This window comes from Oncorhynchus gorbuscha, linkage group LG20 (genome assembly GCF_021184085.1).
Source record: "Oncorhynchus gorbuscha isolate QuinsamMale2020 ecotype Even-year linkage group LG20, OgorEven_v1.0, whole genome shotgun sequence".
Lineage (NCBI taxonomy): Eukaryota > Metazoa > Chordata > Actinopteri > Salmoniformes > Salmonidae > Oncorhynchus > Oncorhynchus gorbuscha.
The window spans coordinates 26,384,198-26,400,481 of NC_060192.1; the positions used below are offsets into that span (position 1 = coordinate 26,384,198).

The window sequence follows — 16,284 nt, forward strand, 5'->3', positions numbered from 1 at the left end:
CAACAGACACATTGCCAAGAGTGATTTATTGTCTCAGGAACTAGTCGCAATCTGAATGGGGTTTAAAAACAACCTGACAGGAAAACGGAACTGTACAAACAATGTTCATCTTACAAAAAAATGGCCAAATTTTCACTGCAGAGGGGAACAGATGTCACTTGGTCTGCAGAGGCAGTTCAGAGGCATTGTGGGAAAGAAGCGTGTGGTGCCGTGGCGTGGTCAGCACTGGCAGAGCAGGGCAGTCCATGAAAGCCGCCTAGCTGCTTCAGGGGGAGAGGCATAGGCCTCAGGATCAGTGTTTGCTCTTCTTAGTCTTTTTGTGGGAGCGGTGTGGCGACCGGGAGCTAGACCTCCACGTCTTCCTGACTGGCGAGGGCGACCGTGACCGCTTGGACTTCTTGGGAGACTTTGACTTGATTCTGTTGGAAGGGTGGGATAGGGGTGAGTCAGCAAAAATATATTGAATGCTGAACACAAATTAAATGGAACAATGGTTTCACATGGGCCTTACTTTGCGGGAGAATGTCCTCTGTATTTCTGTGTCCGCTCCTCTGTGTCTCTACTCCGTCCCCTGTCCCGGTCTTGACTCCTTTTACTCTTCTCCTTATCCCGTCCTTTACTGGTCTCCTCCGCCTTGTCTCTCCGCTCATCCTTCTTTGATCGCTCTTTTGATTTCGGAATGGATCTCTCTCTCTTCTCCTTGTCATCCTTATCAAACTCCTGATGTAAACAGAACATGTGGAGCCATTGCAACCGGTGAAGTTTTTTTTTAGTCACATTTAAACCTGCAACTTCATGGTACCTGGACAGTTTCCCTTACTGCTGGGCTTATGAAAAAGCACACTAGAAACCCACCTTTTGCAATAGCTTGTTCCTGTAGTGCGCCACCTGTTTCTGCATGTTTACCCCCGACTTCCTGGGCTTCTTCCCAGACTCCAGCTCATCCTGGAACTTCATCACCTTCACCTGCAGCAGAGACACATTGAGTAAATATAAGATGCATACACTCGTACTGTTTGGACAGTGGGTCCAATTGTTGCATAAATTAATGTAAATCAAACCAACTGCCGAGCGTATTCAGGTTTTGCCTTCAGACCGCTTTACTTTTCCCACATTTTGTTATCGCCCAAATTATAAAAGTGATAATTTCCGGGGGGGGGTTTACAAATGAATGAAAAGCTGAAATGTCTTGAGTCAAGTATTCACCCCCCCCCTTTTTTTTATGGCAAGCCTAAATAAGTTCAGGGTTAATGTGCATAACAAGTCATGTAAGTTAAACTGTGTGCAATAGTGTAACATTTTTTACCTTGTCCCAGAGCTGACAAGGAAAACATCTGTCGTTAACCACAATTAAGAATTTACTATAAACAAGGATCCGCCCCTTGACAAACAAATCTAACTGCCTGTAGCAAGGATGTGCATATTCTTGGTACCATTTGAAAAAAAACAAGTTTTGTATCATCTTTGAAATGCAAAAAAAAGGCTAATGTATTTTTCTAGCGCAGGTGCAATTTAGATTTGCCACTAGATGGTGAACCATTACAAAATTTAACAGCAATGCATCAAGACTGCCCAAATAGTTTAAATTGCACTCCTCAAACAATAGCTACTGTAAATTGGACTGTGCAGTTAGATTAACAATAATTTAAGCTTTCTGCCAATAGATGGCAGTCTGTCCTACACTGGAGTAGCTTACCAAGAAGACAGTGGCTGAGTTAGTCAAAACTAAGAACTGAAAATGGTTGTCTAGTAATGATCAACAACCAATTTGACAGAGCTTGAAAAATGTTGAAAATAAAATGGGTAAATGTTGCACAATTCAGAAAGTCTCACTAATCTCTGCAAAAGGTGATTCTACAAAGTACTGACTCAGTGGTGTAAATACTTATTTGAATGAGATTTAAATTAGTTCACTTTGCCATGTACTCTTATTTCCAGCCGGCACAGCCAGAAGAGGACTGGCCACCCCTCAGATCGTGGTTCGTTTCTCCTAGCCACCGTGCTTCTGCATTGTTTGGGGTTTTAGGCTGGGTTTCTGTATAGCGCTTTGACATCTGCAGTAAAAAGGTCTTTATAAATACATGTGATTGATTTTGTGTGTAGATGGGTGAGAAAAACAAATACATTTTGAATTCAGGCTGTAACAACAAAATGTGGAATAAGTGAAGGGGTGTAAATACTTTCTGAAGGGCCTGTATGTATTGTAAGTCGGTTGACCGGTATGGACTCAGTCATATGGTCTGCAGTGTGTTACTTGGTCCTAGTAGGCATTGTTGACTGTGCTTACCTCCAGCTCTCTCAGCCGGCTCCTCTTGCTTTCGGACATCTCAAAACTGCTGAGGAGCTCTTGAAGTCAGCGTTGTCATACTTAGAGGGGCTGTCATCATCGCTGCTGTCATCCTCGGACTTCCCATCTCCTCCCTTAATGTTAGCACTGTGGACCATGGGGCGATAAGAGGAATTTAATTGATTTTGGGTAACAGACATACAACCAAATGTTCAATGTGGACCCAGAGGATATCACTTGAAAGTATTCATTAAAATGCTTGTTTCCAAAGTGACCTTGAAGGTAAAAACAATAACTGATTAAAAGGCAAGACAAAATTAAACAACCATGAACATTGACATCCTAAAATGTCACTTTCCCCTAACTGTAGTCAACCATATTCATTTCACATCACACCGGGGCAGTGGAGTGGTTTCTCTTACTTGGACAACCTTGTCCAAATAAATCTTTGCCTGCTTTTTAAAGCTATTTTTTCTTGATCTCCAAGGGGAGGCTATTCCATAGACAAATGCCTGTACAGAAAAATGTGGTCCTCACAGCACTGTTTACTCTTGGGATTTTACAAGACATAATACTAGCTCTGGTACTGTGACTGTTGGTTATAGACCATACCAATGTGGTTTTTCATGTAACCTGGGGCACGATCATTTAAGATGTCAAACTTATGATTAAGTTGGTCCACAGGTAACAAGCCCACTTCTCCAGAACTCCTGTACCCCTATGTGGGTCCGAGGGGGGACATTCAGCATGTACCTGATAACACTGTGGGTCCTAGGGGGGACATTCAGGATATACCAGATAACACTGTGGGTCCTTGGGGGAACATTCAGCATATACCTGATAACACTGTGGATCCTAGGGGGAACATTCAGCATATACATGACCTGCATTCTCTCGTTCAGCTTTTTTGATAGCCCACTATACCAAGCAGAGCAGAATAATCAACACGACACAAGCAGTTTCTTAACTTTGACGTCCAAATAACAAACATTTAAATTTGTTTGCCATTTTAGAAATCATTTGAGCAGAAATTAGGTCTCCAGAAAGGGATTGATCTCGGGACACACCAAGTTAATCTCCTTGCCTGCAGTTTACCTTTATCTTGTCAGCCCTAAGCAATCTACGATTTGTTCCAAACAAAATTGATGAAGTTTCTCCCAAATGTAGCAACAATGTTGCCAGTCAACCAATCTCTTAACAAAATGCAAGAGCCACTATGTCCCAACTCCAGTTCTCCCAACAGTACATGTGTTATGGCCCCATACTTGCACACCTGATTCTACTTGTCAATTAATCATTAAGCCCTTTTTTTTGTCCAGGGTTACAACAAAAAAAGTGTACTGTTGGGGGTACTGGAGGACTGGAGCTGGAAAACACCACTCAACAGCAGTAAATGCTACATTACAGTAACTCTGTGATGAGGAGTTGGGTTTCAGTGATGGGGAAAAGAGTCCCTTGCACCAGGTTCTTACCTGGCATTCAGGTCATCCCCCAAGTCTCGCTCTCCCAAAGTGTCCCATTTGGATTCAGTGTTCGCTGAAAGAGGAAGCGGCAGGGTGAGCTGTAGGTTAGGAGTAGAGATATGATTGTTGGGTTGACAGTGCTGACAGTACAGTACCTTGTGGGAGAGCGTCAGCATCGTCCACCCTCTCCCATTTCGATAGAGCCACTCTTGAGTGGGCCAGCTCATCCACTGCAGAACACAAACTTACATCAAGTCCACATCTTATAACGCTTTCATGGTTTCCATTCGTCACAGAAATTCTGCCAGATTGACTTACAAGGCATTCCGTCAATGTCCTCCATGGGTGCACACAGGGGAACCCCGTCGATGTCATCAACAGGCACCCCATCCAGGGAGGCAGGGTCCCAGGCCAGGGGCGAGCCGTCGAGGTTCTCCAGCGGAGCTCCGTCCAACGGGGCTCCATCCAGGTCTGGAGACGACACCTGAGGTGAGATATACCCAGCCCGCATAAACCAATGTTGCTGAATTGTATATTTACACACACTATCAGAGAATGTAATAGTGTCATCAGTAAAATAGGCATTGATCAAAACTCTTTTCCAGGTCTTGTCCAGGACAGGTCCTGAGATCCAGCTCACCTCTACCCTCTCGATCACCTCCTCTCCTGCCTTGATCAGACCTAGGAAGATGTTCTGTAGCTGGATCAAGTAAGCCTCTGGGTATACGGCCCAGTCTTCCCAGGCCCTGAAACAGCCCATTATCTTTTGCTGAGGACAGAAGACATATGGGTGAGTGATAATGTATTTGTTCTGGCCAAGTCGATAACAGATCACAAGCATGGAAAAACATTATAAAGCATTATTATTTTTTTTTAACTGCACTCATTACCTTGAACTGTTCAGCTTGTAGTCTTGCTTGTATGTTTCGATATGCATCACTAATGTCACCAAATATCTGGGGCAATTTTGCTTCAAAACTGAAGGAACAGAAACAATAAACCGTTAGACAGGAAAACACAGTATGACCACTGAACATGTGTATTATATAATGACAGACTTATTTAAAATAGACTTTTCTTACTATTTGCGATAATAAGATGCATTGGCAACTTTGGCACAAGAGTTGTACAAGATGTCGGATACAAGGTACAGTCTGGCAATCTGTGGGAAGAAAGATAAACATGACTGTGAGCAATACTCTGGGCGGCAGGTAACCTAGTGGTCGATGTGCCTTGAGCAAGTCACTTAACCCTTATTTCTCCAGGGACCGTTGATAATACATGTTTTCTATATACTATATGCCATGTGAATGTGCTTGGTAGTGTAAGACTGTCATAGGATAAGGGACCTTTTTCTGCAGTGGTGTCTGAAGGAGGGACAGGGACTCTGCGATGGACCCCACCACCTCCTCCGCTGCCTCGGCTCTCTCCAGACAGAACAGCATAGCATCACCAATGTCCTCCCTACGAGGGGTGAGTCCTCTCAGCAGCATCTCTAGTCTCTCCCTGTGCCTGGAATAAAAACACACATTCATTGTTATCCTGAGAATGTCCATATTCCAAAGTCTGTTTTTCCAGTAACACGTCAGATTCATGAGAGAACGATTTTCATCTTCAGTCTGCCTCAGAACCTCCCTCTCTGCCCTGTATGTACAGCAACACTCACTCAGTCTTCAGCTGGCCCTTTTTCAGCAGCTCCTCCTCCAGGGAGGGAGACTCCTCTTCCTCTCCCGCCTCCTCATCTCCATGGAGGTAGGGGTTTAGGAGGGGCGGCCTCCAGATGGAGCCCCCACGGAACATCCGGAAGTCTGCCGTCCTCCACTCACTGGGGGGCTCGCCCTGGGGATGGAGGGAGAGGGACATGGATGAGGCACAGCAGAGGTGTAGTGGGTAGGCACTGTTCTTCATTTTACTCCTTTTATTTTCTATCCTGATGCCTAGTCACTTTAATCTGCCTTCATGTACATATCTACCTCATATTCCTTATTATTATCTATCCTGATGCCTAGTCACTTTACTCTGCCTTCATGTACATATCTACCTCATATTCCTTATTATTATCTATCCTGATGCCTAGTCACTTTACTCTGCCTTCATGTACATATCTACCTCAAATACCATATTATTATCTATCCTGATGACTAGTCACTTTACCCTGCCTTCATGTACATATCTACCTCAAATACCATATTATTATCTATCCTGATGCCTAGTCACTTTACCCTGCCTTCATGTACATATCTACCTCAAATACCTTATTATTATCTATCCTGATGCCTAGTCACTTTACCCTGCCTTCATGTACATATCTACCTCTAATACCTTATTATTATCTATCCTGATGCCTAGTCACTTTACCCTGCCTTCATGTACATATCTACCTCAAATACCTTATTATTATCTATCCTGATGCCTAGTCACTTTACCCTGCCTTCATGTACATATCTACCTCAAATACCTTATTATTATCTATCCTGATGCCTAGTCACTTTACCCTGCCTTCATGTACATATCTACCTCAAATACCTTATTATTATCTATCCTGATGCCTAGTCACTTTACCCTGCCTTCATGTACATATCTACCTCTAATACCTTATTATTATCTATCCTGATGCCCAGTCACTTTACCCTGCCTTCATGTACATATCTACCTCTGATACCTCTGCACATTGGTCTGGTACTGATACTCCCTGCATATAGCGTTATGCTTGTTTATGTTATTCCAATTGTGTTACTATTTGTATACATTTTTTAAACTCTGCATAGTTGGGAAGGGCTCGTAAGAAAGCATTTCATGGTCAAGTACACCTGTTGTATTCAGCACATGTGACAAATAACACTTGATTTGAGATGGCCTCATGGTCATAGGGCTGTAGCCAGGACAGATCATGACCTACCTGGAGAATGGAGTAGAGTTTCCAGCGGTAGTACACATGCTCTTGGCTTTTGTTGTCAAAGAGAAACCTGGAATCCGTTTAAAATTTAGTTTAAAAAGACATCTTTAGACCAGTGGTATGACTAGAGGGAAAGGGAGAGCTCAGCAATGGTAGATCACCTCAAGTCAGGGTTGTTCTTCTCTTTGCTCATAATGATGGCTTCAAACATGGGTCCCTCACGCACCACAAACTCTATCATCCTGTGGATGAGGCCTAACAGATTCCTGTGGAGTAAAAGGAGAGGGGATGAGACCAAACGCTGTGACTTGTCCCCCCTCATCCAGACCAGTGGCCATGTCAAAGCTCTCACTGAACACTGGCCCCGAGCCCCTTAACCTCTCTCTGTCTCTCTTCTAGAACATTTGTCCCTCTGCAATCATTTATCACAGCAACGTTGAGGATATGTTGTGTGATGTGTGTTGGTCTGCAAACACGAGTGAGTGGGGGAGACGGTCTGTCCCTAGTGTGTAGTTACAGCAGAAGTAGTGTTTCTGTCATGTGTCTAAATGAAAAAAAGAGGGACTATATATATTATATATATGAGTGACAACATAATACTACTATTAGCTACTACTGATTTTAATCTAAAATGCATTTGCTTTCTAGCTGCATCTGTCTGCAGTGTCTCAGCCAACACAAGGTAGGAAGAACAAAGGTTGCCACTGAAGCTAGTACCAGTATGTTTCAATGGATATAATTGACTCCAACAATCACTTAAGTCTAACAATCAATTTTTCTGACAGGGGATTACAATGGTGACATTTACTAATCTAATGAGGATGACATGAATGAATAAACGGTGGGCTTTGCTTACTAGGCCAATGATTCACTTCAACCATGTTCAACTGAGGCCCATGGCCCTCCTACTAGTTAGATATAGGGCCTCCAGTCCTAAGCAGAAGGGGTTACCAATTCCCTGAACATAGGCCATGTTGTCAACAAGATAGATAGACCAATGTTAGAACAGGACACTACTACAAACTACGAGACACTTATGTTCTCAGCTGTCCTCTCCCATTAGTCATGTACATACAGACGTAGCACTTAGGACTGGGGCTTCTTGTCTGTCACGTACGTACACAAGAACAGTACACCAGGGCAGGGCCTCTGTCCTCTAACACGGTTCTGTCTGTGAGAATGTCTGGTCAGTCGTAGTAGTAAGAATGGATAGAGAGTGTGTACCTTTCTGTTGGGATAACCACTTTGACTACAGCTTCGGACAGAGTCTGTTCGTGAAGTCAAATAAAATAGTGAAGATATAAAAAAAGTGAGTATATATATATACAGAGATGAAACACTGCAGGATACATACAGCATATCAACTGAGGACAGCAGTAACAGCTATACTTTATTTTAACGAGGGGAAAAGTTCCCACATTCGAGAGACAGGTACACTGTCAAAGTACATTATCTATAGAATACCCCCACCCTCTTACTTTTACAGTAGATAGGTACACTGTCAAAGTACATTATCTATAGAATACCCCCACCCTCTTACTTTTACAGTAGATAGGTACACTGTCAAAGTACATTATCTATAGAATACCCCCACCCTCTTACTTTTACAGTTGAGAGGTACACTGTCAAAGTACATTATCTATAGAATACCCCCACCCTCTTACTTTTACAGTTGAGAGGTACACTGTCAAAGTACATTATCTATAGAATACCCCCACCCTCTTACTTTTACAGTAGCATTTTAATTACATATGGTTCTGTAACTACCTCATAACTCCATCTGGGACAAATTCCCCTGCCTTAGAACATATCCTGAATAGATTCATAACAGGTCTATACACGCACCACAGGACAAACCAACTGGATTTTAAAAAAGGGAAATGGAACTCGGAACTGCTATTTCAGAACACAGCCATCACATCTCTTTTGTTTTGTGCATAAAATGCCGTTCTGAATTCTAAGCAATGTCCAGTTGATTGGGCCTATGATAAATGTATCAACATGCATAGAAAATCTACTACACACACCTAATATTGGCAAATTAACTGTAGTTTAAAACAAAATAAAACAATTATTTAAACAACTTGACAGAACCATGCACATACACTATAGCAGGGGTCTCCTCACCCTGTTCCTGGAGAGCTACCCTTCCGTAGGTTTTCACTCCAACCCCAGTTGTAACTAACCTGGTTCAGCTTATCAACCAGCTAATTATTAGAAAGGTGTGTTAAATTAGGGTTGGAGCGAAAACCTACAGGATGGTAGCTCTCCAGGAACAGGGTTGGAGCGTCCTGCCCGACACTCTTTAAAAAACATTTTTTTTAAAGGGCCAACCTACCTTGTCCAACTCCTCCTTGGACCTGCCCCATGGCTTGGTAAAGTCATTGCGGAAGCGGTCTCTGGGCTGAGCGTTGAAGGGCAGGCCGGAGGGGGGTGGGGGTGTGGACATTTTAAGTACCCCTATGGGTGTATAGAGTGGCTGGGGAGGGATGCGAACAGCTTTCCCCCACCCCAGCTTCATTTCAAAACCCATAACCATTTTACCTGCAGCAAAAAGGAGCAATGATCCTACAAGGTTAATGGAACACGGAGCAGGGCATTTATCATCTGGCATCGTTTACTGAACAGAATGCAATATTCCCTAATCACAGATTGACTCACCGTCTAGAGCAGCCAAGGCCCTTTCTGCATCTTTCCTGGTCATGAAGGCCACAAAGCCTCTATTTGTGACCCTTGTGCGTTCCTCGTCACTACGGGGCCACATGATCTTCACACTCGCCAGGGGACCATACTTGCCAAACTCTTTGCAAAGCATTTCTTCATTCATCTGACACATTAGAAGTATCATATCAGCAAAGTTTCACAAAAATTCAGTCCGCATTTAAGTTAGTTGAATTTGTCCCAAACAAACTGGCTATATTGTGAATCTTTATCTCCTGTCAAAACGTCCCAAGCAGATAGTTTCTTTACCTTGGGGCTAATGCAGCCAATGTACAGGTTGGTTGTGTTCGGTATGGCTGGGTCATCATCAAATACTGGAGGGAGACGTTCATATGTAGCTAAACATGTAAAAGCTACAGAGGGTTCATCTTTGATTTGGACAAAGGCTTATTGTAGTAAACCATTCTTATTCCACTGCAAGGGACAGACTTGGCTCTTACTTGATCGTCGCGTTAGTGGTATGTCCAGGTCTCCATATCCTCCCCCAGGCTCATTAGTCTTTCTTTTGTACCTTTCTTCACGTTCCTCCTGTATTCTAGGAGAACACAATTATTTACACACACAAATAAACAACAAATTGGTCAAATAATGAAAGAACATGAATTACTACGGCGCGTCAAAAAACATACTGCTTTAGCTCCTCTTTAAAAAGTTCAAGGTTGCTCTTCTTCTTCTCGTCCGTCTTCTTTTTAACAATCTGTGGACCAGACAAACATATAAGAGGACAAAATAATGTATCATTCTGTATACACAGTAAGGGATTCACATGGGATACTCACAGGCCTTCTGATTTCAGAAGAGTGTGCCGGTGAGACGTTCTGGGACACTGAAGTCAACTTGGTGATTGGTCGGTAAAGCTTGCTCTTTTTAACCTCTACCGCTTCCTCTTCTGCAAAATCAAATAAATATCAAATATAAATATTAACTGTGTAGATATTTAAAAATAATATAGTGTCTGCAACACAGACCCAACCAAAGTTGGATTAGCCAGGATGTTTCACTCACCTTTAGTTGCATTGACGATACCCCCACGGACAAAAGTCTTCACTCCACTTTTGTCGTTACTGTCAAAGCAAGCTAAAAACTCTTCAAAAACTTCAGCTGCTTTTTCTTCTTCCTGGAAAAGGGATTGTTTTCAAATTGAAAATCATAGCCATCTGCAACAAAGTGTAGGCCTATTTTATCTATAAAATGGTCAAATCGCTTACCTTTTTCTTCAGATCTTCTTGTTCTCTCTTGGTCAATGTTCTCTTCACTCCTACAGGTTTCCCTTTCTTGCCATTTTTGTCTGCCATGCTGATACTTATACAAAAAGAAAAAGTGTCATATTGAAGAAATGGAGTCTGATAAAATGCACCCTTCTGTCTCTTCACACACTTCTATTTTTTTTCAGCTACAGCTCTGCAAAAGCATGTTGTGTAATGAATGCTACTGCATGCAAACGTATTACAACTGCAGATGCATGAATCTGAGCAAATAGCAGTAGTTAGGAAAGTTCTGTAACTAACTACTTACTGCGAGCTATGGCCAACCAACATTAGCTAGCTAGACATGTCATCATATTTGTTGACTGTGACATACCTGCACATTTCTGTCGCCAGATACGAACCTAACCTTTCTTATTAATATCTAGCCAGCTATCATTTCCTCCATTACTCTTCAAAAAAAACTAGTTAGCTCAGTTGATCATACACGAGCCCTGCCTGCCAACCCCCCTCCCCTCCCATTCAATCACTGTGTAGCTAACATTAGCTAGCTAGCTAGGCCAAATCTCGCTTGCTTGCTGTGTGTGATCTGGTGCAAAGCTTTGCTACGGCGATCATTTCTAACTTACTGCAAGACAAATATGTAGTTAATAAAATAGATGATTGGTTTGAATGATCTGCATCGTAATGAGTATGAATCATTAAGTCTAAAAGTAGCAAATTCCTTACCGTAGAAATGTACAATGCGTTTGTTATTGCTCCACCATTTTGAATACGACAAAATTGGACATAGAGAAAAACTGATGTCACTACACGCTCTGACCAATAAAACCCCCAAAAGATGACTTCAGTTTGTCAGATCTTTCAGTAGGTTTTCATAAAAGTAGGCCAAGGCTATAATAAAATCATTATATCATAATATGTGATTTAGCTACATAATCTAGCTAATTTCATTTAATACAATTTATCTTTACCCCATACATCTGTAAGTGTAGATACAGGTAATGCAAGTGTAATGATGACCAAATAAATCAAACATTTAATTCTCCTACGTTTTTTTGTATATTTCATATTTAATTTACAACATATGAGTCTCATTGAAAATCAATGTTTGACTTTTTTTATTTAAATGCCTTCCTAACCATCTTAAATAAACATGCCCCATTCAAGAAATTTAGAACCAGGAACAGATATAGCCCTTGGTTCTCCCCAGACCTGACTGCCCTTAACCAACACAAAAACATCCTATGGCGTTCTGCATTAGCATCGAACAGCCCCCGTGATATGCAGCTGTTCAGGGAAGCTAGAAACCATTAAACACAGGCAGTTAGAAAAGCCAAGGCTAGCTTTTTCAAGCAGAAATTTGCTTCCCACAACACTAACTCAAAAAAGTTCTGGGACACTGTAAAGTCCATGGACAATAAGAACACCTCCTCCCAGCTGCCCACAGCACTGAAGATAGGAAACACTGTCACCACTGATAAATCCACCATAATTGAGAATTTCAATAAGCATTTTTCTACGGCTGGCCATGCTTTCCACCTGGCTACTCCTACCCCGGTCAACAGCACTGCACCCCCAACAGCAACTCGCCCAAGCCTTCCCCATTTCTCCTTCTCCCAAATCCATTCAGCTGATGTTCTGAAAGAGCTGCAAAATCTGGACCCCTACAAATCAGCCGGGCTAGACAATCTGGACCCTTTCTTTCTAAAATTATCTGCCGAAATTGTTGCCACCCCTATTACTAGCCTGTTCAACCTCTCTTTCGTGTTGTCTGAGATTCCCAAAGATTGGAAAGCAGCTGTGGTCATCCCCCTCTTCAAAGGGGGGGACACTCTTGACCCAAACTGCTACAGACCTATATCTATCCTACCATGCCTTTCTAAGGTCTTCGAAAGCCAAGTCAACAAACAGATTACCGACCATTTCGAATCTCACCATACCTTCTCTGCTATGCAATCTGGTGTCAAAGCTGGTCATGGGTGCACCTCAGCCACGCTCAAGGTCCTAAACGATATCTTAACCGCCATCGATAAGAAACATTACTGTGCAGCCGTATTCATTGATCTGGCCAAGGCTTTCGACTCTGTCAATCACCACATCCTCATTGGCAGACTCGACAGCCTTGGTTTCTCAAATGATAGCCTCTCCTGGTTCACCAACTACTTCTCTGATAGAGTTCAGTGTGTCAAATCGGGGGGTCTGCTGTCCGGACCTCTGGCAGTCTCTATGGGGGTGCCACAGGGTTCAATTCTTGGACCGACTCTCTTCTCTGTATACATCAATGAGGTCGTTCTTGCTGCTGGTGAGTCTCTGATCCACCTCTATGCAGACGACACCATTCTGTATACATCCGGCCCTTCTTTGGGCACTGTGTTAACAACCCTCCAGGCAAGCTTCAATGCCATACAACTCTCCTTCGTGGCCTCCAATTGCTCTTAAATACAAGTAAAACTAAATGCATGCTCTTCAACCGATCGCTACCTGCACCTACCCGCCTGTCCAACATCACTACTCTGGAAGGCACTGACTTAGAATACGTGGACAACTACAAATACTTAGGTGTCTGGTTAGACTGTAAACTCTCCTTCCAGACCCATATCAAACATATCCAATCCAAAGTTAAATCTAGAATTGGCTTCCTATTTCGCAACAAAGCATCCTTCACTCATGCTGCCAAACATACCCTTGTAAAACTGACCATCCTACCAATCCTCCACTTTGGCGATGTCATTTACAAAATAGCCTCCAATACCCTACTCAACAAATTGGATGCAGTCTATCACAGTGCAATCCGTTTTGTCACCAAAGCCCCATATACTACCCACCATTGCGACCTGTACGCTCTCGTTGGCTGGCCCTCGCTTCATACTCGTCGCCAAACCCACTGGCTCCATGTCATCTACAAGACCCTGCTAGGTAAAGTCCCCCCTTATCTCAGCTCGCTGGTCACCATAGCATCTCCCACCTGTAGCACACGCTCCAACAGGTATATCTCTCTAGTCACCCCCAAAACCAATTCTTTCTTTGGCCGCCTCTCCTTCCAGTTCTCTGCTGCCAATGACTGGAACGAACTACAAAAATCTCTGAAACTGGAAACACTTATCTCCCTCACTAGCTTTAAGCACCAACTGTCAGAGCAGCTCACAGATTACTGCACCTGTACATAGCCCACCTATAATTTAACCCAATCAACTACCTCTTTCCCAACTGTATTTAATTAATTAATTAATTTTGCTCCTTTGCACCCCATTATTTTTATTTCTACTTTGCACATTCTTCCATTGCAAAACTACCATTCCAGTGTTTTACTTGCTATATTGTATTTACTTTGCCACCATGGCCTTTTTTGCCTTTACCTCCCTTCTCACCTCATTTGCTCACATTGTATATAGACTTGTTTATACTGTATTATTGACTGTATGTTTGTTTTACTCCATGTGTAACTCTGTGTCGTTGTATCTGTCGAACTGCTTTGCTTTATCTTGGCCAGGTCGCAATTGTAAATGAGAACTTGTTCTCAACTTGCCTACCTGGTTAAATAAAGGTGAAATAAAAAATACATAAAAAATAAAAATGCATCAGTAGATTTCCAGAGCAGTTGCTATAAACATCATGTAATATGGCCTACATACAGTGGAGCAAAAAAAGTATTTAGTCAGCCACCAATTGTGCAAGTTCTCCCACTTAAAAAGAGGAGAGAGGCCTGTAATTTTCACTTCAACTATGATAGACAATATGAGAAGAAAAAAATCCAGAAAAATCACATTGTAGGATTTTTTATGAATTTATTTGCAAATTATGGTGAAAAATAAGTATTTGGTCAATAACAAATGTTTATCTCAATACTTTCTTATATACCCTTTGTTGGCAATGACAGAGGTCAAACGTTTTCTGTAAGTCTTCACAAGGTTTTCACACACTGTTGCTGGTATTTTGGCCCATTCCTCCATGCAGATCTCCTCTAGAACAGTGATGTTTTGGGGCTGTTGCTGGGCAACACGGACTTTCAACTCCCTCCAAAGATTTTCTTTGGGGTTGAGATCTGGAGACTGGCTAGGCTACTCCAGGACCTTGAAATGCTTCTTACGAAGCCACTCCTTGCCCAGGCGGTATGTTTGGGATCATTGTCATGCTGAAAGACCCAGCCATGTTTCATATTCAATGCCCTTGCTGATGGTAGGCTTTGTAACTTTGGTCCCAGCTCTCTGCAGGTCATTCACTAGGTCCCCCCGTGTGGTTCTGGGATTTTGCTCACCGTTCTTGTGATCATATTGACCCTACTGGGTGAGATCTTGCGTGGAGCCCCAGATCGAGGGAGATTATCAGTGGTCTTGTATTTCTCCCATTTCCTAATAATTGCTCCCACCGTTGATTTCTTCAAACCAAGCTGCTTACCAATTGCAGATTCAGTCTTCCCAGCCTGGTGCAGGTCTACAATTTTGTTTCTGGTGTCCTTTGACAGCTCTTTGGTCTTGGCCGTAGTGGAGTTTGGAGTGTGACTGTTTGAGGTTGTGGACAGGTGTCTTTTATACTGATAACAAGTTCAAACAGGTGCCATTAATACAGGTAACGAGTGGAGGACAGAGGAGCCTCTTAAAGAAGAAGTTACAGGTCTGTGAGAGCCAGACATCTTGCTTGTTTGTAGGTGACCAAATACTTATTTCAACCATAATTTGCAAATAAATTCATTAAAAATCCTACAATGTGATTTTCTGGATTTTTCTTCTCATTTTGTCTGTTATAGTTGAAGTGTACCTATGATACAAATTACAGGCCTCTCTCATCTTATTAAGTGGGAGAACTTGCACAATTGGTGGCTGACTAAATACTTTTTTGCCCCACTGTATACATGCAGCTGCATAGACCAGTGCTATAAATACTTTGGGTAACAGGCTCAGGTCACTGTCCAAACCTCACATGATATTTCCCAAAATAACATGTGTGTCTAGGGTCCTTATGAAGAGTGTGAACATATGTGTAGCCTGTCACTTCAGATCTTCTTTATCACTTGTCCTTTTGAGTTCTAATATTAATTGAGTTCTTCAGAGGTCAAAAACGTTTGTAAACACGGCCACATAAATTCTCTGACATGCCAAATCTAATTCAGGTGATGGGCCTAACTGCTCTGCAAAACGCTCTTGCGGGTTTCCATGTAACTGATTATTACAACAGCCAAGAAATGTCATGAATATCTGTGCCATACATACTAAAACCAACATCAAGATAAAGTGGCAACATCCTACATCTTTGGGTACTTCATTGAACTTTGACCACTGGACTATTTGAGGACTTGCCTTTTTGACACTTTCAGACTCATGTACTTATATGTACCTTTATGAGAAAGCATGTACAGTAACTGCTTCAGTGCTTTTAGATTACAGTCAAACAAGTTGATATTCAGTAAATCTGTAAAGAGAAAGCAAACATTTTTTAAACTGTCTAGTGGTGGAACACAGAAAATTATTTTGAATGATGTTGAGTTTTTTAAGTGTTAAATGTAAGCCTATCGGAAGGGCTAAGAGTGTGATTAATGAGAAGCTTTTGATACAGGCTACAGAAAGCACATGGGTCCTCAACAGTGATCACTGCAGGATGACAATCCGGCCTTCTCGGCCTCTGCCTCTTCCCCGCCACTGCACCTTTGTGGACCCTGTCCTGGGCCTGCCCTGGTCCTCATACCAGCGAAGCGATCATTGAGGGTCACTCCTG

At 42.4% G+C, this 16,284-nt stretch overlaps 1 pseudogene; it reads right to left on the reverse strand.

The window, feature by feature from the left end:
* Nucleotides 1-9: 9 nt before the first annotated feature.
* Nucleotides 10-10,977, reverse strand: LOC124007097 (annotated as a pseudogene).
* Between the last annotated feature and the right edge of the window lie 5,307 nt (nt 10,978-16,284).